We start from the raw sequence: 25665 nt of genomic DNA on the forward strand, positions 1-25665 counted from the left end.
CTGTGGGCCAGGGTTTCGCTGGTTCGAATCCTGGGCACTAACGTGGTACGGTTTGTCCGGCCATGCTGGAGTGGTGTCCCACATGCCACAACTAGAAGGACCCACAACTGAAAATATACAACTGTGTACTGGGCGGCTTTGGGAGAAAAAGGAAAACTAAAATCTTTTAAAAACCCAAAAAACAAAAGGAAACTCTTGTAAGTCCTCTTTCAGGGTGTAAAGAATGAAGAGAAAAATAATCTCCCTGAGATTTTAAAATAAAAATTATATTTATTATGTTGTTCTGTGTTTGAAATGCCATACTCTCCTTTCCCATGTTTCACTTGAAGTTATCAAATAGATTTGCAATTTTCAGTTTTTATTAACCTAATACGGGTCAAAGTTTAAACACACTCTTTGTAAAATGCAAGTCGCTGGTTCCTTCTGAGTGATTCTATAAGGCAAAGAATTCATCAGCCCCTTAAAATGTTAGCTTCTGTCGTAGCAAAGCTTTTACATCTCAAGTCTACTAAAACGTCAGCTGACTGGTGGATCTTAAGCCAAAATGTTTTTAACTTCTGTTTTATCTTAAAGACTTCCCATTCAGAATTCTGTATCAGAGCATCCCTCAAAACCCACACACATACTCCAAAACTACTATACCTCTCTGAGATTCAACTACAGCCTGATAGTCTTCCACCCGGAAGGCATTTGGTACTCAACCAACTGGCCCTACAGACTCTCCCCATCCCCATTTCCCACCCTCCACACTCCAGTTTCACTATGATTTGCAGACACCACACAGATCTTGGGAGAGTCATATTTGTGTTCAAGATTTGATATTATTTTTCTGGCATTCTTATTCCAGCAACCAAGAGACATTCGTTCTGACAAATATTTACTGCCATCCCCCAATTTGAAGTCAGCAAAATTTTCTTACTGCTCACATTTGTATCCTTTAAAATATTGCTCCCTTTTATTTTAATTTAGGCAACCAATGGTATGGATCCTACCAAGAGTAACATACCAATGATATATAAAGAAAAAGCTAATGATGTTTTCTTTTTACTTCTCCTCTTCTTGCATACCCTCTCTTCCAGTAGCTTATGCTACCCATAACTTTACTTACACACATATCCTCAGGAACTGGTGATTGAGAGTGACTTTTAAGTTTTTTAAAACTTTTAATTAATTACTTTTCTTTTAACAAAGAAAATGCAAAGCTTCCAAAGAAAAGGAGGATTTGAGAGGTTATGAGATTTGCGTCTTCACTAAACTTAGACTTCAAGAAAAATTAGATATTTGCAAAATATTGCTGAATTTCAATAGAGTAAGTATCTTATTGAAGCATCTAATAACATAAATAAGAATCTGAAGGAAATTGGGATTTAGCTAGGAGCTAAGTGAGCAATTAGACAAAAGTCTGAGAATAGGGTTTATCACTGTTTCCTGGGTTGGTTACTTTGGGCACAGCACTTTCTCTCTGTGTTTAGGATTTCTTTCTTGCCAAAATAGAGAGCAAGACTAAATAGAAGACATCGACTTTTCCAGTGCTAGAGCTCTATGATGGCATAATTCACTTTCAGCCTAGACATTTATAATACTGTAAATACTGCTTATCCAAGTGACTAATGACATAGCAGATGCTGCTGTAAATTGGTTTGTTGCCTGGCTTTAGAAATACAATTAGTCCATCTCAACGTATTAGAAACTAGATTTTTGAAATTTATGTGACCATACTGATATAACCTGGCTATATTTTAGAGTGAATATTAGTCAAATATCTGTACCATTGGAGATGAAGTTCTCACCCTAACAGAAAAGCTAAAATAAAAAGCAAAGCAGCTTTTTTTGGTACTATTTATTTATTATTTTTCTCTGTACTATTCCCACATGGCACCCAAGAAACTCACTTTTCCTTCTCTATTCAGTTTCTTTGCCCCTGACTAGTGTCTACTAAATTCAGAAATGTCTATAACTGTCTGCTTGCTTTTGAATGGTCAGGTTTTTTTTAGTAGAAACTTTCCTATTTATTATATCCCCTCAATGACTCGTGCATAATCTACACTCATTGAATGTGTTCTGAATGGAAAATTTTCCTATAATGTCTACCATGTTTTAAAATCTCATTAGATTGCTAGCATTGTGCTGTGTTGAAATGAGGAACCTGTGTCTTGGGAAGATTAGGACACTTGTTTAAGATCATGCAGCCATAAAGTGACAGAGTCAGCATTTGATGCCTAACCTGGGTCTCTTACACCTCATTACATAACCTTTAAAGATGCAAGGTCTGACAGTCTTTTTTTCTCATCAGGCACAGACAGAAAGTCACATTCTTCAGTGAAATGATCAGAATAACTCCAATTTAGGGACTCATTCAACACACATGTAAAACATAAGCAAACTGATTTGAATGCTAGTCTTCAATCCATCCAGAAACACCATGTTATAGGTAAAAGAAAGTTATTAAAAATTGCTTATGCTATTCCTAGTAATAAATTCCTTTTTAATCAAATATGTTTTATTGAATTCTCTTTTGTGTGCATCAAATTGCACTGGAACAACTTTACAATGTAGTATGGCTTTTTGGTGTTGGAACAGTATGTTTTAACGAAGGACAATTGGAAAACTTTTATTAAGACAAAGTGGTCTAAGGCTGGAGGTTGAGGAGCAGCAGGTTGTAATGTTGAGGTAGAAAGGGATCTCCGTGCTCCATCATTTATTTTCATTTGTTTTAATCTTTGTTTATCATCACAAAGCCTGGAATAATAGTGCTGTGAGGGCCAATGCTAAGGAAATAGAAGGAAATTGAAGTTCATTGTGTCAGTGGCACACATTGCCACCCTCACCAGGAAAAGGAAGGGAATCTGAGAACCCTCAGGACAATTAAATTTGATTTCCATATCCTTACTGACAATGTGCTACTTACCTGCTATGGGATTTGAACCTCTTGCCATATCACAGTTCCTACAGAAAGGAACAGGACCAGATGTAAGCAATTTAATAATAAGTTTACATGAGTAACTACTTGCATATTGACGGTTGGTGCTGTGTCATTTTGAATAATGGAAAAGCTTGCATTATAAAGTAAGGTAAATAGGAGAAGTTGGATGCTATAGATAGTACAAAGAGATTGGATTTATTTTTGGCATTTATTGGGTTAATTTTTTTTCCCCTTAACATACACTGAGTAGTTATATAATATGAAAAGCTCTTTTTCATATCCCCGCTGTGTGTACTGGGACTCCACATATAGAATATTGCCTCCCCCCCTAAAAAAAATTCAGACGGTGCCAAAATCTACATTTTCATTTGGCGAACTAGTTAAATCTATTCATAATCTGGTGCCTGAATCAAATTTCAGAGCTGACTAGACTGCCTTGGCTCCTGGTTTTTGTTGCTCGACCTGTCTCCAACTGAATTTAGCTATGATGTTACATCTTTAGCTGTAGAAAATTTCTAATAAGGGTGGCCTGTTTTCCTTTGCCATTGAAGGGTTCATACACAGAATTCAGCATTTCCGAGCAGGGGCCCATTTGGAGCCACCATGAAGCATTTTTTGGAAAGAAACTCCCTGTTTCTTTAACTTTTTTTCCCTTCTTTCTCTAAATGTTTGACTTTAATGGCTCCAGCATGACATAAAACTCGTGTATTCTCTAGTGAACAAATTGTGCAAAGAATGTTGTCAGGAATCAAGAGACAAGGCATGAAGATCTAAAGGATTAGTTGTAAAAACGCACGGGATGTTTTTATTTGCGATACAGGGAGAGCATTTGAAGGCGGATAGGAGCAGTTTGGGGTGCCTTAGTTATCTAGGATGAAGATGATTTTCTTCTTGAGGAATATTCAGATGGAGGAGGAAAGAGAAGTAAGCAGAGAAAAAAAGGGAAGATTGGAAAGTCAATTGACAGAATTCAATGCAACAGGGGACTTAGCTGAAATGCGAAATTAATGACTGGAGTGTTAAATGTTAGGTAGTGACCGCAGAGCTCAGTTTTCTATGGACGATCCAAGTACATTACTGTTATCCCGTCCAGCTTATAAATGTAATGATGCATCATATGACACCCTGTACATTGTTCTTTTAGGAAGCCGATGATAAGTAACTATTTTAATGCATTTTTATTGCGTCATAGCAAATATCGGCCCAATTTTTTTTCTCAAAGCAATGAGAAGTTTTGGTATTCCATGAAAATATCCAACAGTATGTTACACCACTATTTACTTGAATACTACTGTAGAATTTTGTTAGCAACATATTAGAATAGTTATTAGAAATCAAGATGTACACAAGGAGTTGGCAAGATAGTAAATGTTTTGTTATCTGTGGTCCACAGAGACTGTGTTAGAATTATGAACTCTGCCAATGCAGCTCCTGAAAGCAGCCACAGACAACACGTAAATAAATAGACATGGCTGTATTGCAATAAAACTTTATTTACAAAAAAGATGACAGGCCACATTTGGCCTGTGGAACTTAGATTGCTGATCCCTGATTCAGAAAAATACATATGGTCATGAGAATATGTTGATAAATGAGAAAGCAAGCCACGATAAAATAGGACAATATCGTTAATAGATTTATAAAAACACTAAAATGACACATGGCAGTCTCAGCATGTTAAGAAGATGATGCCCGGGCTGTGAAATCACTAGTGACTGAAGTAGTGCCTGTGTGTCCTCCTAAGATTTTCTTAAATTTTCTGTGTGTTTTTCACTGAGCATATTTTACTCTTGTACTGTGGGAAAAGGATAAATTCAAAAACTAAGGTCATGATGCCGCTGTTAAGCGTGTGTTGATTTGTTTCTATGGCATGCTGTTGTATTTCAATGCACAAGAATCAAGCTGCTTAGGTTGGGATCCAGGCTCCAGCGTTAACCAGCTGGACACTTGGACCAAGTTATTTAACCGCTTCTTGTCTTAGTTTCTTCTTCTGTGTATAGGGATAATTAGGAACAACCACCCCGTGAAGTGGTCATGAAGATTGGGCTACTATACGTAAAGCTCTTAGAACAATATCTTGCATATGTTCAATAAATACAATTCTTTTCATGACGTGTATAGGATAAGAATATCCAACATTTCTGTCACTGAAGGTTTCAGAGGTTCCTTCAGATAATTTGGTAAAGACTTCAGTTTTCCCAATGGATAGCTAGTAAAGAAATACAAAATAAATATTATTTGTTGATATTTTTATTAACTCCAATTTGCCATAAAGTTTGCCTAGTGATAGCACTAAAGGAAAAACAATAAAAGTGACTCTATTCTCTATTTGTTACATAATGACATAAATCTCAAGTGGTTAAAACTGGAAGATGCCCAAGGAGTCTAAATATTACACCTTTAGTGTGATTTCAGTGTTAGTACACTGAAAAAAATGCTTCCTAAATGCTATTTTATAGCAAAGCTCTGACCCTCTTAGATATCATCACCTATAAGAGACTTTTCAACTCTACTCCCATATTTGCAATGCCCAGTATCTCACACTGTGAATATGGAAGTTGGAAAAGGGCACAATTTTTCCCTTAAATAGCTACAGGTGCACACTAGAAAGGCTACTAAGGATGAATCCAGAAATAACTTTCGTATTTTGATTAACAGATTTTTCTCCTTGCAATTTCTCTACAAATATCATCAGAAAAATATGCATTAACATCTCCAAGAGTGGAAGTAGTCAACATTTTCCATTGTATCCAGCGAACAAGAGTCCAGTGCAGAACTCGGGGTGGAAGATGTGAGGGAAAGTGAACGGAGGGTGGGGAAAATAGGCCCCGTCAGCTGAGGTTAGAGTTTCTGCAGTAGGGAAAACTCTTATGTAATAGATTTTTCAACTTTTCTCTTTCATTTCTTAAAACCAGTTATCTTTTTCTTTCCCGTTTTTTATGTCAGGTTTTTTTTAGCCTTTTCTCACCACTCGCCACATTTACTCTTCTTTGTCATATATTTTTCCTCTTAAAATGCTAGCACATTAGTGTGAATCCTTTCATTCAGCCAAAGCCTGAGGGCTACAGTAAAAAGTCATGAAAAATTCTCCCTGCCAATAAAATTTAAGCCAATTCTCTATTAATTAGGTATCCTTTCTGCATTTTCCATTCTCAGCCACGTTCCCACTTTCCATGCAATTGTAATTTTCTTGCTGTTTCACTTCCTAGTTAAAAATGTTTTTGGGGGCCCACCTGGTGGCCAAGTGGTTAAGGTCCCATGTTCTGCTTTGGCAGCCTGGGGCTCACTGGTTCTGATCATGGTGTGGATGTGGCACCGCCTGGCAAGCCATGCTGTGATAGGCATCCCACATCTAAAGTAGAGGAAGATGGGCATGAATGGTAGCTCAGGGCCAGACTTCCTCAGCAAAAAGAGGAGGACTGGAAGCAGTTGTTAGCTCAGGGCTAATCTTCCTCAAAATAAATAAATAAATAAATAATTTAAAAATGTTTTTGGCTTTTTTTTTTTTTTTGCTTGAGGAAGATTGTCACTGAGCTGACACATGGGCCCATCTTCCTCTATTTTGTATGTGGGTTGCTGCCACAGCATGGCATGACGAGCGGTGCTTAAGTCTGCACCTAGGATGTGAACCTAGGAACCTCAGGTTGCCGAAGCGGAGCGCACAAATTTAATCACTATGCCATCGGGCTGGCCCCTGGTTTTTTTTTGGATCATCACTATGATAATAACGTCTATTTCTTTCGTTAGATAGGAGGGTGAGGGTTTGTGTCTGCTTCACTTGCAATTGCTTCTTTTGTGTCCATTGCCTGACATCACACATGGAAAGTGCTCAATAAATGTTTATTAAATGGATTACTTACAAAATACCTTTTAATAATTCATTTATTCTGGCTGAATAATGGCTAGGATATATTATTTAGGCCAATTGTATTGTGCAAGATGTCAAAAAATAACCATCAGTTATTGTAGATATCTCAATTAATTTAACCATAAAGATTTTATGATGAAAAACAAATTAACAAATAATAAAAAGCACATTAAAAAAATGAAGCCCAATTATGCCTTTTTTCTAACCAAGTCTGGTCGTCTCTTCCCAATCCTTTGTTCTTTTAATAAAAATGATGCCAAGTCTGCTAGTTCCCCCATGTAACTCTAAACATGACTGATATCAGGGGGTTTATGTAATGTTTCCACTTGTCTGTTTATGGCTAATAGACTGAAATTTCAAAGAAATAACCCACATGTAATGCAACATAGGTATACTGCTTTCCTTTATGTTCTTTTCTAAACTTTCACTTGTTTCACCTGTATTTTAAGGAAATTCACCAGTACTAATACAATATGCTGCTAAGAAAGAGAGAGAATATACATCTACAGCTATTGTTATTTTTTTGGTAAATCTTCAATTCTCTTCTTGGAAAATACATTGAAGGGAAGAGGGCCAGGGAGTAACTCTATGTTTCACCATTGCCATACCCTTCGTGGTCTAGTCCAGTGTCACCATTTGGTGAAGTGTTATGCAGTTAATTTACTTGACTTCTTTCTCTGTTTACCTAGTACCCTGCCCTTACCTTGGAGTTACTATTATTCAAATGATTCTATAACTGTTTGTGTTGAAGCCTATATCCTGTACCAGAATGTAAGTTCTATGGTGGCGGGGTGGTCATTTTCTACCCAAGGCACTTAGAAAAGCACTAAATGAATTTCTCGTGAATAAATTCATCTGTGCAAATCACGTGCAAAACAGGATTTAAACATATTGAAGTATTTGAGAAAGCATCATTTGAAACAGGTACAGCTTCCCCTTCTACGACTAGGAAAATCTCTTCTCCTCAGAGAAGGTAGCAAATATATTATGTTTTGACATTTTGCCACATGCCCACATAAACCTCACTTAGGTTTTCAGCATGGGCCACTGTCACATCCTACCCGCTACCCACTGACTCTGTGCCCTGGCCAATGTGGCTACAGTGGTCCCAGGAGCAGTCTCACTTGGCAGGGACCTGCTTTTTCTCCAGGGACCTGCTTACTTTCCTCTCAAGAGGCAGGGATCTAAAGGCGGTCAGACCTAAATTCTCCTAGTTGTTGATATAGCTCCCCAAGAGCCTGGGACTTTAGAGGCAATCTGTCTCACCCGAAGATGTCAACCCCACTGCCTCATAAGCAGAGTTGTCCTTGCTTTCTGTCCTTACAGTGTTGCTACAACACAGCGCCCATCTTGAAAACAAGAAAGGCCCACAGTCCAAACCCGATTTTTACTAATTTAAGCACATTAAACTTAGAGAGGAAGCCAAGAGGCTGAGTTGGTTGGGGTCATTTATTCTGCCAAGTTTGGGTGGGTTTGCACTAGTCGAGCATTTAGTGCCAGCCTTGATCATTGTGCGCTGGCACAGTAAATTAAGCTACCACACCTTTAATGAACTTAATTCCCTTATTTTGACAGAGTTCCTATTTCCAGTGATTCACACTTTGCATTTAGACACTTCTCGTATAGGTGTTTGCCAAAGGCCTTTACTGGCAGCTAAACGCTGAATTAGTTAGAAACTAGAATGAGAACCTTCGAAATCATCTTTACTTGTTCTGTAAGCCAGATTGGGTCATTAGATATCCAGGGTCGGAGGCACTCAGGGTAACCTCAGAACACATGTCCCATATCCTTTCTACTCTTCGTGTTTCCACGGCGTTTTGCAAGATTCAGGACCCAGGCCTTTGGTCTGGGACTGTGGAGAGTATCAGATCTGGACAGCCACAAGCACAGTAGACATTTATTCACCGCTAAATGCCATCATCAGAAGTTTGACTCTGCTGAAAGAGAAAGAAGCAGAGAGGTATTACTTGGAGAAAGCAGCCTCACCAGAATAAAAAGTTGCTACGCTTGTTCTCAGCCATTGTCCTATAAATGAGAAAGGATTTTGGTTTTCATGTTTGAGGGTTGATGGGGGTCGAGGGAATTATCTCAACTTCTCACTTAGTTTATGAGAGAAAGATAGCGATGGGTAACATGATTTCTAGGTGCCAGCAGGGTGCTAAGTGTTTTATAAGCAGAGCTTGCTTTAATCCTTAAAATTTGTTTAGGGTCAAACAGTAGTATTAGAACTGAGACTGAGATCTGTCTGCTTCCAAAACTCACACCCTTCAACACTGCTCCAGGGATCAGCAAACTTTACTGTAAAGGGCCAAATGGAAGTGTTTTAGTGTTTGCTGGTCAGATGGTCTCTGTGGCAAATACACAATTCTGCTGTTACAGCACATGAAAGCAGCCACACACAATGTGCAAATGCAGGAGTGTGGCTATTCCAGCAAAACCTTATTTACAAAAACAGCTAGGAGGCCAGATCTGGGCCGTAGACCGGAGACTGCTGACCCTTTCCTATTCTGTGCTTCAAAATTGATTTTTCAAAAAATGTGTTTCCTTTCATACTTTCAACAAGCTCTGGAGGACTGGCTCCTAACTGCGTTTTGTAAGGATCTCTTTTTTTCTCTCCTTTCATCCATTCAACAAATACGTATTGATTACTAATTTAGGAATATTTACAAGTCCCTGAATTTTTCCCTTATTCCTTCATTTTGTGGTCTTTCTTAATCAATTATTTCACCCTTCCTTTCTTTCTTGAGAATATCTCCGAATTTCTATTATTTGCCCAGTGCTCCTCAAATTTCATATTATGAAAGATCTTTTTTCCTTCTTTCTAGAAAAACTGACTTTTAGATCAAGACATTAGGTGGCCTTCTTTTGATAGAAAGCACTCCGTCACCCTCGCTTAGGTTTCTACTCAAGTTGTGTATAATCAGCAGTTTGGGAATCTGTAATGGATTTTCCAGGAGGTAACTCTGAAGAAAATGTCAACTTTCTAAACAAAGACAGTTGTCAGAATGTTCTTTCAGAAATCGAGATTATTCACTGTTTTCATCATGTTGAGTTTTCAGTTCTTCAATAGTAAGGGGGCATTGCCACCTGGTGGAAAAAATATTGAGGGGGTTAGATGGTCACCTGAGGAAAGCATAGATAGGCATATATGCATAAACTGGACAATTTCGCCTTGGCAACGTCAGCTCAGTGCTTAGCGCTGTGAAAAATGACCCCCTTCTATGTTCATAACCTAAAACAAGTAAATGCAAGTAAAAACTATTACCAATTGCTTTTAAATAGATCTAGGTGGTCATTTTCCAGAATAAAATGACTTAAAATGCCATGGTATTCCTAATCGTTCAAATTCCTCTGGACGCACTTCTTCCCCATTTATAGAATTTTTCACTCTTTTTCTATAGTTATCGATGACTTCCTCTGCATGGGCTTTTTTGTTCTTATTTTCAATAATGCTCGGGTCTTCTATATATTTATATATCCTCTTAACTGTAGCCCAATATGTCTTTGAGCAACTCGTGAAGTTTTATTCTTCATGACCAGCCAGTATCTGCTGCCTCTAAATTTTATCTATTTGCTGTCCAGCACTCTGAAATCTCCCTTCCATTTCCTGTCATCTTCCTAATCTGCTCTCAAAAATGTTCAGTTTGACTTACTCAGATGGCTATCCCCAATCCTTATGCTCTTTGGCCTCTCTGAGACCTCAACTTCGTCCTTGAAATTCCCCTGTTTCCAACCGGTGGTTTCCTAATTCAGCTATTTCTGCCCTCATTGTTGCTTCTGTCTTCGCTTAAGATTACCACTTTTCTTTGCCTTACTTCTTATCTGTGATTATGAAAACCAAAAATTTTATCATCAGTCTTCTCTTTACAGTATCACTGTCTAGATCCATTCATTCACTCTCATGGTTTCAACTCTTCTTCAGACTCCGTGTACATCTGCTTTCCCAGGCCTGTATCCACCTTGTGCCCTTGTCTTCTATTCTTACTTTTTCAGAGATTATCCTAAATTCAACATCTCTTATCAGGCCAGTCTTGACAAAATTGAAAGGAACATATTTTTTATGATAGTAATCACATTTCTTAATTCCTCCATTTAGATGAAAGCACACTTTCCCAAATATTCTTATTAGAAATTTTAGAGCAATTCAAAAACGATTCCTCTGCTTTGTTGTGTTTATCCGGTCTGTCATCATGTGCTCTCTTTGCTTCTTTTAAAATGTTTATCTTGAGTGTATATTTCATGAGGAGAAAGGCTCACCATTGTCTCCCAGCACCTAGCACAGGGCTTGGCATATCATATGTGCTTAGTAAATATTTGTTGATAAATAAATGAAAAAAATGTTCACTAACCTTTCTCTTTTCCATTCCAACTGCCAGAATCTGTGTCATATCCTTTTTACTTTATCTCAGACATCAGAACACTCTTTTCGATTGTAGCCCTCCAATTGGACTATTGATCAAAATCACCTAGGTGGCTCCTTAAGTGGACAGTTTCTTGGGCCCCGTTTCCCGATATTATGATTCACTAGGACTGGACATCCAGAAGCTGAACAAGCACAATGCTTCATTCATAGTCCTGGATTTTCTCATTCTCTTCTGTTCTATTTTATTATTGTAAACGTCTATCCAGATTGTAACAAACTCCACTGGTGCCAGAAACTCAAAACTTACACACAATTGCCCTCTTAGGTTTTCATTCTTGTTAATTTTAATTTTTCAAACAAACTAGATGCACTTCAGGGGCAGAATTCAGAGATCAGATTTCAGATTCCCAGCTTTATTTCCTATCTCCTTAACCTATTAAATCATACCTATAGCATGTGGTTCCTGTGAGGATCAAATGAGATGACTTTTATAAAATTGACTTGTAAGTGAAAACACTCAGTACGTGTCAATCAGGTGGTTGTTGTTGTTTTGGTATTTTGCTTCCACTGTAATTATAACAGCATTACCCACAAAATAATCAATAGCCAAATGCTACAAATTATAAATTTAGTGGAATGCTTCTCTTCAAATCTAGAACTCTTTGATATAGTTTATTCTTTATACTGTTTCTAAAATATTAATTAGCTTATAGGTTCTTTATGGAAAATCACATATACACCAATATCTGTGTTCGGAATTTTTCTTCTTGCCTTGGAAAGAATAGAGCTGCAGTTCAGACTTAAGAGAAAGGAAGCTGATGAAGCAAAAATAAGTTTGTCTTTAGGTAAAACTAATTTCTTGTGCTCAGTAGAAAACTTACCAGTGCTCTTCCCTGTACGAAGCAAGCATCTTAGAAGGAACATAGATGTCACACACAAGCTTCTCAGACTATGAAGTAGATTGCTATATTTTCACATTCATGGAGACCATGTGGTTGTATTTCAAGATTCATGGAGACCCGTCTGGCATATAGCAGAAGCTTGAGAAACATTTATTAGCAAGAAACCCAGTTTTCTATTATGGAATGTTAATCACAAGAAAATGTTATTTTTGATGTCTTGCTTTTCATCCTAGTTCTTTCCCAGGGCTATCTAGTCTCAGTTCTTTTCTTAATCACGTGATCCCATTACCAGTTAAAACTCTATAGTTGCAACGCGGATTATTAGCTAACAATGAGCTCAAGCCGGCCACGGAGCCTTACCTGGCGGCTTCATATTTTTTTCTGAACCTTCTGGTGGCTGGAGGTTGCCATGTAACCGAATTTTCACCAATGGGATATGTTTCAAGTAGCTAGAGTTGTGGCTGGCACACAGTGGTGTTCAAATATTTGTTGAATGAATTTAAAAAATGAATGGAGTCGGAGGAAAAAGTGATGTATGCAACTTCTGCCTCTCTTGAAAAAACGACTGCCTTGTTCTATTCCCTGACACGTGGTTGAGCCTATGATCCAGCTTCAAGCATGCAGATGACCACAGCGCTCTAGGGCAGAGGTTTGCCAACTAGTTCTGTAAAGAGTCAGATAACAAATATTTCAGACTTCATAGCCGTGTGGTCACTCACTGAGATACTCACCTCTGATTTTGTAGTGTCAAAACAACCATAGATAACACGTACACAAATGGGTGTGGCTGTTTTCCAGTAAAACTTTATATATGAAAACAGGCAGCAGGTGGGATCTGAACTTTGAGCTGCAGCTTGCCAACACCTGCTCTAGGGGGTAGTGGAGAAAGAAGGTGGGAAAATGTAGAGTGCTTGAAGGACCTCATGCAGCTGAGCCACCCCATTAACCTGAACTGCTCAACTTGGGACAGTGATGTGGGGGAGAAATAAATACCTATCTTCTTTAATCCTTTATGTCTTGAGGTTTCTTTGTTACAGCAAAGCTAATTAGCTAGTGCACACAGGATATAATAAAATGAAGTGCTAACTGAATTCATTATTGTTATTATCATCATTATTATTTTGTCTATAATGATCCTGGGATAAATTGCCTAGGATTAAATACCAAAAGTAGTCAATGGAAAAAAACCTATTATAATGTTTGGTAAAATTATCTAATTTACTCATCTTGACCCTCCAATGAATGGAGCATTTTAATTCCACTTTGGCAAATGAGGAAGCAAAGGATGCAATAGATTCAGTGTCTTGCTCAAGGTCACAGAACCAGAATGTGGTAAGATTAGGATGGAAGGTGGGTTCTAACTGATTCCAAAGACTTTGCTCACTGTGCCCTCTAATGGGGTAGTTCTGATCCCATTTTGTTTGGATGCATACACTTATTAATATATCCAGGCTTATTATAGACTAGAAAGGAAATCCATATCCCAAATACTCTTTATGTTAGCCAAACACTTACAATGAATCTATAATGATATATAAAACAGTCCTTTTTGGGGTTCATGTCTTGATACCAACTTGCTAAAAGGCTTACAAAAGGACGTGAAAATCTGGGAGGGGGTTCTCTATCCCTACACAGCCCAGTGTGGCGGTCACTATGCAGCTATTCAAATTAAACAAAATGAATAAAATAAACAACTCAGTTCCCCTCCAAGACTGCACTCCCTCAGTTACACAGCCACACTGAACATGTTCACTAGCCACATGTGGCTAATGGCCACTACTTCGGACAGTGCAGATAACAGAATATTGACTCATTGCAGAAAATTCTACTGGACAGCACTGCTCTCTCCTCTTCCACTAGATTTATCTTTGCTGGTTTCTATGAAAATTCAAGGTCTCAGTACTTGACCTTTGGGGGTACCCAGATGGCTATTCCATTAGCAGCATCCAGAGGAAGCTAACCCCACCTCTAGCTTTTTTTATTTCATTCCCCCATGACCCCTTCCTTCATTTTTTCCATTTTGCTCCCCACCCTCATGTGCCTGCCACTTGTGTCTTGGTTGTCATTCCTTCAGCACTAATTGCTTCCCAGCAGGATGGAGCCAGGATCTCCAATGATGTCAAAGCCAAAAGAAGGAGAAGGAAAAAGAGCCACAACAGTGTGTGGAATCTGCCCTCCTATTGTGGAATCTGCGAACAAACTGAATTTTCACACTGTCCATATGAACAGTGCCCTAAGTTATTATGCTAAAAGAATGTTTGCATCTCTTTACTACTATCCCTGCTAGAACCCAGAAGGAAAGGTGAGTGTGAAAAACCTCTAGCCACCTCCATTTTTAATAGCCTATGTTTGTGTATATGTTTGTGTGTGTATTTTCCTGCCCTATAGAGAGCGTGAAAGCCCATCAACCACACCTGGCTACCTTCCTATTATTTAAGATGCTACAGTATGGGGAACCAAAAGTGTGTCTTTATACAATGATTTTTTGACATTGGGCTCACTTTTATTAAGAGAACACCACGGCCAGAGTTTATCAAAGTAGAAGCTTATGTGAAAATAAATATTTGTTCAAACAGGCTGAGCAACTATGACAGCCTTGGTGGCATAGATGATTGTGGGCTAAACTTGAGTCCGTGTTTCTGTCTGCATCACATTGTGAAGGGTCAGAAGGCAATACTAATTGTTTGGCTGATATGGAAGATGTTGATTGCTGAGTTGCACTTTCCAGTAATGTTTTGTTAGAAAAGCACAGCGGGCCAACCTGGCCCCTACTACCTACCAAAACCTAGGTCCCTACTACCCACCTCGCATCTTTAATAACAGGCATTCCAAAGATAGAGACGCATTCAGAGATCAGGACTCTTACAGTTACTTGTCACTGAATTTCTTAGCAGAACAATACATTTTAGGAAAGCTAGCCCATATTAGAAAACTTGGGACTTTTAAAGTGTTCATCACAAGGAGAAGGGTTTGGGAGAAACTGCACCCTCTTGTTTATATCAAGAACTGGTCCAAGGGGTGCTTTGTGATTTGGCTGTTAAATGAAATAATTGTTATTTGCCTTCCGGAGTGAGAATTTACTTTCTTTGACCCTCCTTTGGAGTTCTTCGTTTTAAGATAAGCTCAAATATTGACAGAACTGGAACTGAGATTAAAGGACATATAAAATGCATTAGTGTTATACCAAAGGAAGAAGAAAGAAAAACCAAGGGGCCTCTCCCACAGTAAATAAAAGCGACAGAGATTCTTAAGAAAACACTGCTGAATTTCACTCGTGTGTATGATGAAATGGATTAAGTTTACAGTGGTCTGAAGAACAGGATGGATTCTTCACCTTGACACCCCTAGGAACAAACCACAGTATTACCAGAACTCCCTTTTTATTCATTTTGACCATTTTCCTTTTGGTGTGTATCATAATCTGACACATAATGAAAACCAGCTGTTGCCCCTCAGAGGAAAAGAGGAAAAGCTTGCTCTGCCAAGGATTCTAGAAACTGGGTGGATAGGCAGGGAATCAGCAGCCCAGGATCTCACCTATTAAGTCCTTAAAGAAAGATGGAGTTTGAGGAGAAGGAGGAGAGAAAAAAGGATTACTCTGTTGAGAATTCTCCTTGTTATTAGAGAATAAATTTCCATGTGCACTATATCTTATCTAAGGCTTGTGATTTTTCTCAGTCTAGTGTTGTGTGCTGCATTAGCTGATTTTTAGATTTATCCCAAACTGGCCAAAAAACCAAAAGGGCATCCTATTGTGATAGAAGCAGGATTCAGGATTAAAGATGATGACTAATTATTGACGGGGTAAATAGAGAATTATCTGGTTCCCAGTTAAAATAAATTAATATGTTTAAGGTAAGAGAAGGACAGAGAAAAGGGGAGTTCCCATTTCCCCTCATAAAATATTTACTATTCAGGTCCTCACCAACTCCACCAGTCAAATATTTACTGTCAAAGTTCAGGAACAAGGTGAGACATGTGGCCGTTCATGGTGTTACCATCTGAGCTGGCCGGATTGGAGTCAGAGCCCCAACTTTTTAGTCTTTGTTTAACACCCTGGCTGCCTGTGTTCATGGAAAAAAAATCACTGAAGAATTTTCTGTTAACCAACGAGTTATAAAACAGAAATTATATCTTTTCTAAAGGCTCTTGACAAACGCTTGCATGTATTTTTGAGGGCTTTGAGATTCTATGATAAAAGTAATGACTAAATTGTTCATTTGGAAGGCTTCTTTCACTTACGCTGTTGAATCACAGACTTTACAAAACGTATATGTATATATCCATTATCTTTAAAATCAACTTGGAATACAGCAAGGATTGGTAGTGTATCTTTAAACATTGTTCATTTCTAGAATATTTTTATCATTCTCAGTATAAAGGTAACATTTATTCTAGCGTTTAGGGTACACCTTTCTCAAAAGAGCGCATCATATAATTTACTCTGAGTTCATGTATGATGGTGAAGTTGCCTGTTGATTCCTTTTGATGGATGAGAGTGGGGGCGGGGGAGGAAAAGAGTAGGGTATGTTTAAGGTAGAGCAGGACAACAAAATTGCAGAAACACATCTCTCTCTGCCCCCTCACCATACTTTTCATCCATTTCATTCAGCCTCCATTTTGATATTCAGTTCACATCTAATTTTTTCTTTCTCTATCTGTCCAAAATAAGCAAATGTGTGCTGTTTGTTGCAACAGGATTTACACATCTGAAATGACTCAGCTTTCAACACTTCCTAAAGATTTGTGAGTAGGCCTCCTGCCCTCTGTCTGGCTTCTACAAGCAATACAGACCTGAGTCAATTTCCTAATAAAACTGACCAAAACACCTAACTAGAATTCATCTATTCCTCTGAGGAGTATAAACAAAGACTGTTGGAAAGAATATATCAGTTCTACTACTTCTGCTGGGTAAATGGGAGCTTTTCTCCTGGACAGTTCTCTTCTGTTTTAATGTTTTCAACTGCGGCAATGTGCTAAACAGAGAAAATCCATTCTCAGGACTTTCTGGGATTTGGGTCAAATGTCCCTTGGTTGTCATTCTAATCTTAAGGTCCTTTAAACAAAAGAGCTTTGTCTCAAAACATGGATCAGTTGTTTCCTAAATTAGGTGAATAGCTTACCTAAGCTAAGACAGGAAGCCACTTTATTAATGGACTTCAGAACAAATCCACAACATTAAAACATTTGATATTGCACATAAATACAAAAGGGAAATAAATCTGGTTGAGAACAAGAAAAATGCCCAAGTCTGATCTCTCCTAAATTCCTTAAAATTAGAAAAAAAATTTTCCTGATGACCCAAATTTTCATGGTATTCTTCAACTTTTCTTTATCCCTTACATTATTTTCATTAAAAACCTATGGTTTAAACACTCTGTGATCTACTCATTTTTTATTTTACAACAGCTGTTTGGAGGAATTGTTTTTAAAAATTCAATGGAAGTCGTGGATAAAATATTGGAAATGTACCTTAGCAGGATTTTTTTTTTAATTGCCTGCACTTCTTGTTATAAGATGGGCCCTCCCACTGGAGGTGTTGGGCTTGACAGACTTCAAATATCTCCCTGTTTCAGGAACATCAGGAAAATTGGAAGAAAGACAATATTCTCTCATGGTCATCGGAGTGATTCTGCACATTTTTCTCCATGCATTTTTTCAAATACACAGCTGCTTCGCACAAGAATGTACAAAAGAATTAAAAGAAGGAAAAGGATTCATTGGAGGGCAGACTATTGGTCAGAAGATCGAGTGGAATTCCAATATGGTACACTCCAGCATTTCCCAAAGGAAGTTTGCAGATCACCTTGCGTGAAAATCTCTTTTTAAAGAACCTAACTGTGCTCATGCCTTACTTCAGAACTGAATCTTCAAGAGAGCAAGGCCAGGAATTCTGTACTTTTAACAGCTCTCCAAATGATTGCGGTACATGCTAAACTCTTGTTTGGAAATGCATAAAACTATGCAAAAACACAATTTCAAGCGAAGGCTTAAAGCATAAAATTAGAAATTAATAAATGTGACTATTTCAAAACAAAGAAGAAACTGTGTAGCCACAGGCAACATAAACAAAGTTAAATCATAAGCCACAGCCAATAAGACGTTAATATTCAGTGTAAAGACCAACAGGTCGATAAGAAAATAGCGTATAACTTGGAAGAAAATTAGGCAAGATATTTGAGAAAGCATTTCAAAAACAGTAAACTCAAATATTCAAAGAATATGAGATGTTCAATTTAACTGGCAATCAAGGACATACAAGTCAAAGCAAAAATAAAATGCATTTTTACAGAATTGCAAAAATTAAGTGTGGTATTACCACTCACGGTCTGAAAGGCAGGTAAACAGGAACTTTCACAAACTGCTGAAGTATAAATTGGTACAACCGCTTTGGAAGAAATGTGGAAATACCTAGCAAAACTAAAAATGTGCATGCTTATAACTCAGAAGGTCCATTTCTAGGTATCTAGTTTATTAAAACAATAAAAATCTCTCAGCCACTTATGAAGGGATATATGCATGAGAATATTCATGACAATCCTGCTTATAATTGCTCCAAGTCAAAAATTACCTAAAAGTTCACCTAAAGGTCCAAGATAAATGAAATATGGGATTTTTATATGACAGAATAATGTATAACACTTAAAAGAAATGAACAAGAGCTATATGTATCAGAATGGATAATTTTCAAAAACTAAATTGAATGAAAAAAACAAGTTGCAGAAGGAAACAAACATTATTCTATTATTTACGTAAAAGTTAAAGCATGATATGTATGTGTACATACACACATAGATACAGGATAAAATGCACCTATGTTAGCAACTTTCATGTGAACTGTAGGATTATAAACCAACTCACCATAGTAATTGCCTTTGGAGTGGAAAAGGGAAATGGAACAGAGGATGAAAAATTCAGTTTTTAAATATCATCAGTAATAAAGTAATACTAACGTTTCTTTATTTGCTAAGCGCTTTACTTATAATATCACATTTAATCATAGGGTAATACTACTAATGTCCTCTTTTTTCAAATGAGGATTTTCAAATGTTTTATTTCTTGTATTAGTAGACACACATGCAACTTTTAGGGCAGTGAAACTACTCTGCATGATATTATAATGATGGATATACTTCATTATGATATTGTGCAAATCCGTATACTGTACAGCACCGAAAGTGAATTGTAATGTGAACTATAGACTTTAGGGGATTAAGATGTATCACTGTAGATTCATCTTTGGAAAAAAAAAATGTACCATTCTGTTGAGTGATGTTAATAATGGAAGAAGCTAAGCACGTGTACGGGCAGGGAGTCCATGGGAAATCTCTGTACCTCCCTCTCAATTTTGTTGTGAAGCTAAGAGTGCTGTAGAAAAAGAAAGTCTTCAAAAAAAAAAAAAAAGGAACCTGAAGCTCAAGAGTTTAAGAGATCAACAGACGGAGAACTGAAACTGGGTTTGTCTGACTCTGTAGCCTGTCTTTAACCTCTACGCTGGAAGCGCTAGTGTCGTTACATCACTACCTAAAACACGAAAATGCATACAGGGATATGGTCAAAAGGACAAGCAGTGAGTCTGAGATGGATAAAGACACATATTAAGAAGAAAGAGAGAGACAGATTTTCAATCCAAACTCATTTAGCATTTCTTCCATGAAAAAAGTAAGCTATTACTTTTTTCAGAAAATACTGTAGACATGACTCTATAAATCACACATTCATTAAAAGTCAAGCTCAGCAACGAATCTGGCCTCAGCTTCTTTCTTCCCGCCTATTCTCAGAGATCCATTTACTCTTCCAAAAATTTGTTCCAACAGCTGAATGCTGTTTTTTTTCCACTTCCATTTTTCTCCCTTTCAAAATATCTTTCCTATTTTTTCAATCTTGTAGCCCATTATTGGAACAGAAATTATTCCATTAAGGTATTAACGGAATATCTTAGCCTTCCTCACCTTTAAAAAATATCTAGTATTTGTGTACGTCTTGAAGGCTAACAAAATGCTCTCTTCAGGACCATTTCCCAGCTCACAGAGCCTGCTCTATAACAGTCATTCATCCTTGCTATCCTTTCCTATTAGTTTTTCTTTCCTTTCAAATCTGATCACTGAATCCTGTTAAGGAAATTACTGACCACTTTGAATGTCTTAATCCCTAGAGGCTGGTCAACCCCTCCCAACATCCAACAGGAAAGAGAAATGAACAAAGAAGAAGGAAATCTGAGAGCCCCTACTTTTTTTGGCCTCTTTGGAATACTACATTTGTATCACTTTGCAAGCGAAAAACAAATGCCAGGTCCCTATTGGCTTTGCCAGGGGAGTCAATTCAGTAGATCGAGTATGCTCACATCCGTTTAGCTAACAACAACCCAAATCTGTGTAGCGCTGGAAGAATAATAGGATTTTTGGTGGTGCTGTTTTCCAAATACTTTTTATTTCTAAAGCGAAAAAGAATGATTCAGGTAAACACTCACCAGCTTTGCTAATTAGTCCCCCAAGACTGGAAACAATTATTTCAAGGCGACCCTGCCGTACTGTTGCTGTGTATTTAAAACTCAGGTCAGGTGTGTGAAGTTTAACATAGTGCCTAGAAGTCGTAGCAGATTGTTGTAAAAGTGATGAAAGATGCTCCAAGTTCCCATAGGAGGTGAACACACATGGAGAGTGGGGTTGACAATGAGGCTTAAGCAGCCTCGGTTCACGGAACTCATCAAACTTGTGTGGTCCCTGCTCTCCGTGTATTTATTTTTAACCCTGTTATGCAAGGTTGGCTACTTAATTAGGCTCCTTAAAAGACAGGATTTCTTTTAAGGATACACATGAATCAGAACGACAAAGCCAACTTGCCCTCTCTTCCCACAGCTTGCATGATCTCTCTTAATGCCATCTCAATTTCTCTTGGTGTGCCTGCTCTGCCTTTCTCTTAATAACAACTGGCCAATTATCTCCTTTTTTTCTAGTCAAATCCCAGAAAAAGCTAATCTTACTGTTTTTCCCACTTGGCATTATCCCATTTGGTCAGTTCTCTTTGCATGGGAGCTGTCTCCTGCACTTTCTTGAGGCCAGACATCTATTTTTCTGGGTATGGCCAGTAGCTGGGTCTGTGCAACAACAAAAAAAAGCAAATTTAAAAATAAAATGCTTAATATCATTTCTATAAAATATCAAAATATAAAAAATAAAGAGTCAGATGCTGATCTAAATGCTTTATGTACCTGTTCATAGTCTTCTCTCTTTTCACATCTCCCACTGTACCACTGCAACTGAACCTGTTCATAATCACGGTGGAAACTTCCAGTCGTTTAACTTATCCTTCTTCCTGCGGTCCTTCTGACCCCCCTGAGCTTATTTGGCCGTGTTCCCAGCCGTGAACCAGTGACAGGCATTTCAAACACGCTATCGCCAGAAGCCTCCATTTATTTCATCCCTCACTTCCTTGATTCTCCTATTTCAATTTACTGACAAAATAGAATCCATCCGTTAAGAAATCTTTCTACATTTCACCTCTCCATCTCAGAATTTGTTTCTTAACCCAACCAGTCTTTTCTAGTTCTTTTTCTTGTTTTTGTTGTTGTTCTTAATTCAAATATATATACCCTTACTGCTTTTCAAAACCAACTTTTAACCTGAGCTCTTTTCTTCTGTTCCTATTACCTCCAAATTACACTGCATTCTGTTACCTCCTATTAGTTTCCATGTAACTTGTCTCTTCTGTTTTATAGTAGTCTCCAGACTTCTGCTCAGTATAAACACATGTTCTAATCTAATCAATCCTGAAGAGAAAAACAAAGAAATCCTCCTTCAATCTAGCTTCCTTCTCAGACTACCATCTCATGCTCTTCCCTCCCTTCATTGCTAAATATCTAAGTGTAGCTTGCTCTCATGGATTCCACTTTTTCACGTTATCCTTGCTCCTCAACCTGCTCCAGCCTTGAAGTCTTGACCATTTTCGAAAGAGTATTCTCTAAACAGATGCAAAGACTTCCGCACTCCCAGTGTGCCACTCTCTCAATGTTCTCTTCTTGGTTCTCCTCAGCCCAAACTTTCTATAATAGTAATATTTACTGCATTTCATGATGTTCTACATTCAAATTAACTGCTGTGTTTAATTCTCACAAGTTGTGCTGCTATTTCTCCCATTTTATAAATGAAGAAACTATGGCTCCAAGATGTAAAATGATTTGCACAGGTATCAAGAGATAATAAGTGAAAAAACTTGTCTCAAGTCCACTTCTTTTGACCCTACTGGCATTTGAAACTACTGGAAATCCTCCTGCATTTTCTACAACAAAATTTTTGAGTTTGTCTTGTATATTTCACTGTCTATAGCCATTTCATTTCATTAATTAGCTCCTTCTTCAATTTACCCTTCTCTGTAGGTTTTTACTAAAGTTTCAGTATCTGGAGCTCTCTTCTCTTCCCTTCACACCCCCTTCCTGAGAAACATATCTCGTCACACAGCTGAAACTTTCCTGCGTCTCTCTTCCAAATTACATTTTGCACCTCGGCATTTCTACCAAGGTCAGGATTTCATATTTCAGCTTCCACCTAAACATTTCTAAATGGATAGTTTACTGGCACCATAAATTCAATATATCTATAGTCAAATGTATGATCTCTCCTACAAACAAAGACTAAAAATCAATAAAAGTATATTTCTCCCCTAGGCTCCCTTTTCTTGGTTAACTGTATTGTTGTTTATTTTATCATTCTATCTATCCATCTGGAAGTCCAAGTAATTTTGAACTTTCCTTTTCTCTCAATGCCTTATCATCAAGACCTATGATTTTTATTTCTGCAGTTTCTCTAAGATGTTTTATTTCCATTCGTATTACCACTGTCCTAGCGCAGGTACACATTACTTCTCGCTTGGGTTATTCAAATCCTTACTGAAAGATGACTTCTCCCTCCTCATTTTCACTCTCACGTGTATCCACCACATGACCTGATTTTGCCACCTCCTGCTTAAAGATCTTGAATGTCATCTATTATTTATATATGAGGACAAATTCTTCCTTAGCCTGTCATTCCAAGCCACTCACTGTCTGACCCCAACATAACTTTCAGAACCGTGTCCCATTAGATCCCACTTACTATGCGAGTGCAGTTTAGCCAAGCTGGAGAATTCATAATGCTGAACAAAACATCACTTTCTCACTTCTCAAACTATGCTACTCCTTCAGCCGAGGAGTCTTTCATTTCCACTTATAAAGTCCTTTCCTTCCTTTAATACTCAGATCAATAGCCAGCTCCCATTTTAATACTAGTTTTGCATACAATGCTTCTAAAAATAACCATGAAACTGAATACTGCTTCATTATTCTTTCACAATAGATTTTTAAAAATGTACTATGACTATCACTGAGCCTCAGACCCACTGGAATTTGGAAATAGGCAGGTAAAAGCAACCTGTTTGAGGATGGAAAGCACAAGAGTTTCCATTTAGAAGACTAAGGCAGTTACCTACCTGAAAGCAATCTTCTCCCCTTTGCCAGGTCCTATGAAATGTAGATTTCTCCATCTTCCTGTAGTGGGCTCCTGATTCCCAATAGACTTCCTGATTTGCCAGACTCCTAATAAGGGCTTTCATCTCTTTGATTCCAATCAGCTTTCAATCCTAAGATACTGATCTCACCTTTGTTCCTCTATGTCCAGGTTTTACGGAATTCTGGAAGTTATCCAAGACAGTTAGTAATGTTATGATTTTTAAACTGCAGTCTCAAAACCTTGACCTAGTGGACTGGGTTGAATAATGTCTCTTCCGAATGTGATCTTACTTGAAAATAAGATCTTTGCCGATGTAATCAGTTAAGATGAGGTCACACTGGATGATGGCAGGCCCTAGGTCCAGAGACTGGTGTCCTTATAAGAAGGCCATGTGAAGACAGAGACACACAGGGAAGAAGGAGGCAGAGATATGAGTGATAAGTCCATAAACCAAGGAATGCGAAGGATTGACACAACCACCAGAAGCTAGGAGAGAGGCATGGAATAAATTCTTCCTGCTGACACCTTGATTTCGGACTTCTAGCCTCCAAAACTCTGAAGGAATAAAGTTTTGCTCTTTTAAGCCCCACAGTTTGCAGTATTTCATTACAGCAGTCCTAGGAAATTAGTACATTCAGGGAACCCATGGCATCAGGAAACTGACAGCCAGCTTAGATCAGAACCAATCTTCTGCATCCTTGTTTGGGTTCCTTTTTTTTTTCATTCCTGACATATCCCCAAAGGTGGCAATCATATCCTTTTATAAGAGACATTTGCAAGTTTTCCTGAAAGCCTGTTTATCTACCCTCTCTCCCATTCCCACCCCATCACCACCACCTCTCCACAGGATTCTTCTCTCCCCTGTCAGCATGACCTTTAAACTATTCCAAGAGAATACGTATCTGAAACTTTTGTTAGATTCTGTTTGGACATCAAAAGCCAACTCCTTTACCATCTAATCTTTCCGGTCAAAACAAATTTTTCTGCCCATTGTAACTTCAGAGCACCCTCTTCCTCTCTTATACCTGTCACATTCTGCCTTACGCTGGAGCTAGTTGCACAAAAATTTTCATTCCTCCCACAACAGGCAGGCACCAGCTTTCGTTTGCATTTGTATACAACACAATGCCTTCAACTAATAAATTCATTCAATACCCATCTATTTCCAGCCCACAATATAACAACAACCTTTCAAAGTACTTCGTAGGTGTTTGGTCAACATGCCTTGGATCAAAATGAATCATGTCTAAGGCTTTCTTTTCTTCATTGTAGCCTGTTGAAAAATGAGCCTAGACCTTTCTTTGCTTTAGCTTACCTACCGTTCTGGTTAAATTATTTGATATCAGACACCGCTGACATCTCTTCTTTTTCCTTGAAACAGGAAACAGCATCAAGAATACATTAATCTAAACCCACCACACTTCTAAATCTCAAAGAACAGAGAGCAAAGGCAGCTGGAGAGAGGCCAGAAATGACCAACTTTCTTCCCTCCTCCTGTACTGCACTTCCTATGTCTAATCTTCCCTCCTCCACCAGGCGCTTTAAGCATTTTCTCCTTTCTTCAGCCTGGAAAAGGAAGTGGGGGCTGGCATGAGGTGTGCACAAACTGTTGAAAAGGCTTTCTGTGGATTTTGAGGGCTGAGCTAAAGTATCATTTTTATGGAGAGCCCAGGTCTCTACATCAAGAACGAAGGTCCCCATTCATTTTCTGGCATGAATCCTATCAGCAGAATCACTGAAGCCAAGGCTGAGAAATAAATAACTAATCTCTCCACACAGGGAGGCTGGTAAACAATGCAAAGACTGAGTTCTGCCAAGAGGAAGAAGCATATAAACCAGCCAACTGCTGAACACGTTGCCAAAAAGGAGGGCCGGGGCTTCCACGTTAATTGCAAAGGCTTTCTAAAAACTAAATCACATTCAAGAGGAGTCAAACTCCTGCAGAATGACAGTGGTGGAGAAACTGACCACCAAGCATTGCAGATACTAGGTCTGTTGTCCTGATGTTCTCGTGTACATCAGATTCCTTCAAGGACCTTCTAAATATATCAGATGACCAAGCCCTGTATCAGAACCTTTGATGCTGGCCCACAGGACTGTGATTTCATAAGCTGCCCCCGTGACTC

At 38.2% G+C, this 25665-nt stretch overlaps 2 long non-coding RNA genes across 3 annotated transcripts in view; one reads left to right on the top strand and one right to left on the bottom strand.

Moving 5' to 3' along the window:
* LOC139073854 (uncharacterized) overlaps positions 1 to 25665 on the top strand; it is a 113687-nt gene that overhangs the window by 18909 nt on the left and 69113 nt on the right. The gene's annotated exons all lie outside the window — the stretch shown is intronic.
* On the bottom strand, positions 6027 to 24100 carry LOC139073851 (uncharacterized). Of its 2 annotated transcripts, none has more exons than XR_011522936.1 (3): positions 23520 to 24100; positions 12417 to 12720; positions 6027 to 8725 (listed from the first exon to the last, which is right to left on the bottom strand). It is a non-coding gene; the product is annotated as an uncharacterized lncRNA (long non-coding RNA). The 2 variants fall into 2 exon arrangements; XR_011522935.1 differs by having other exon boundaries at positions 6027 to 8728.

Source organism: Equus przewalskii, chromosome 10, assembly GCF_037783145.1.
Source record: "Equus przewalskii isolate Varuska chromosome 10, EquPr2, whole genome shotgun sequence".
Taxonomy (NCBI): Eukaryota; Metazoa; Chordata; class Mammalia; order Perissodactyla; family Equidae; genus Equus; species Equus przewalskii.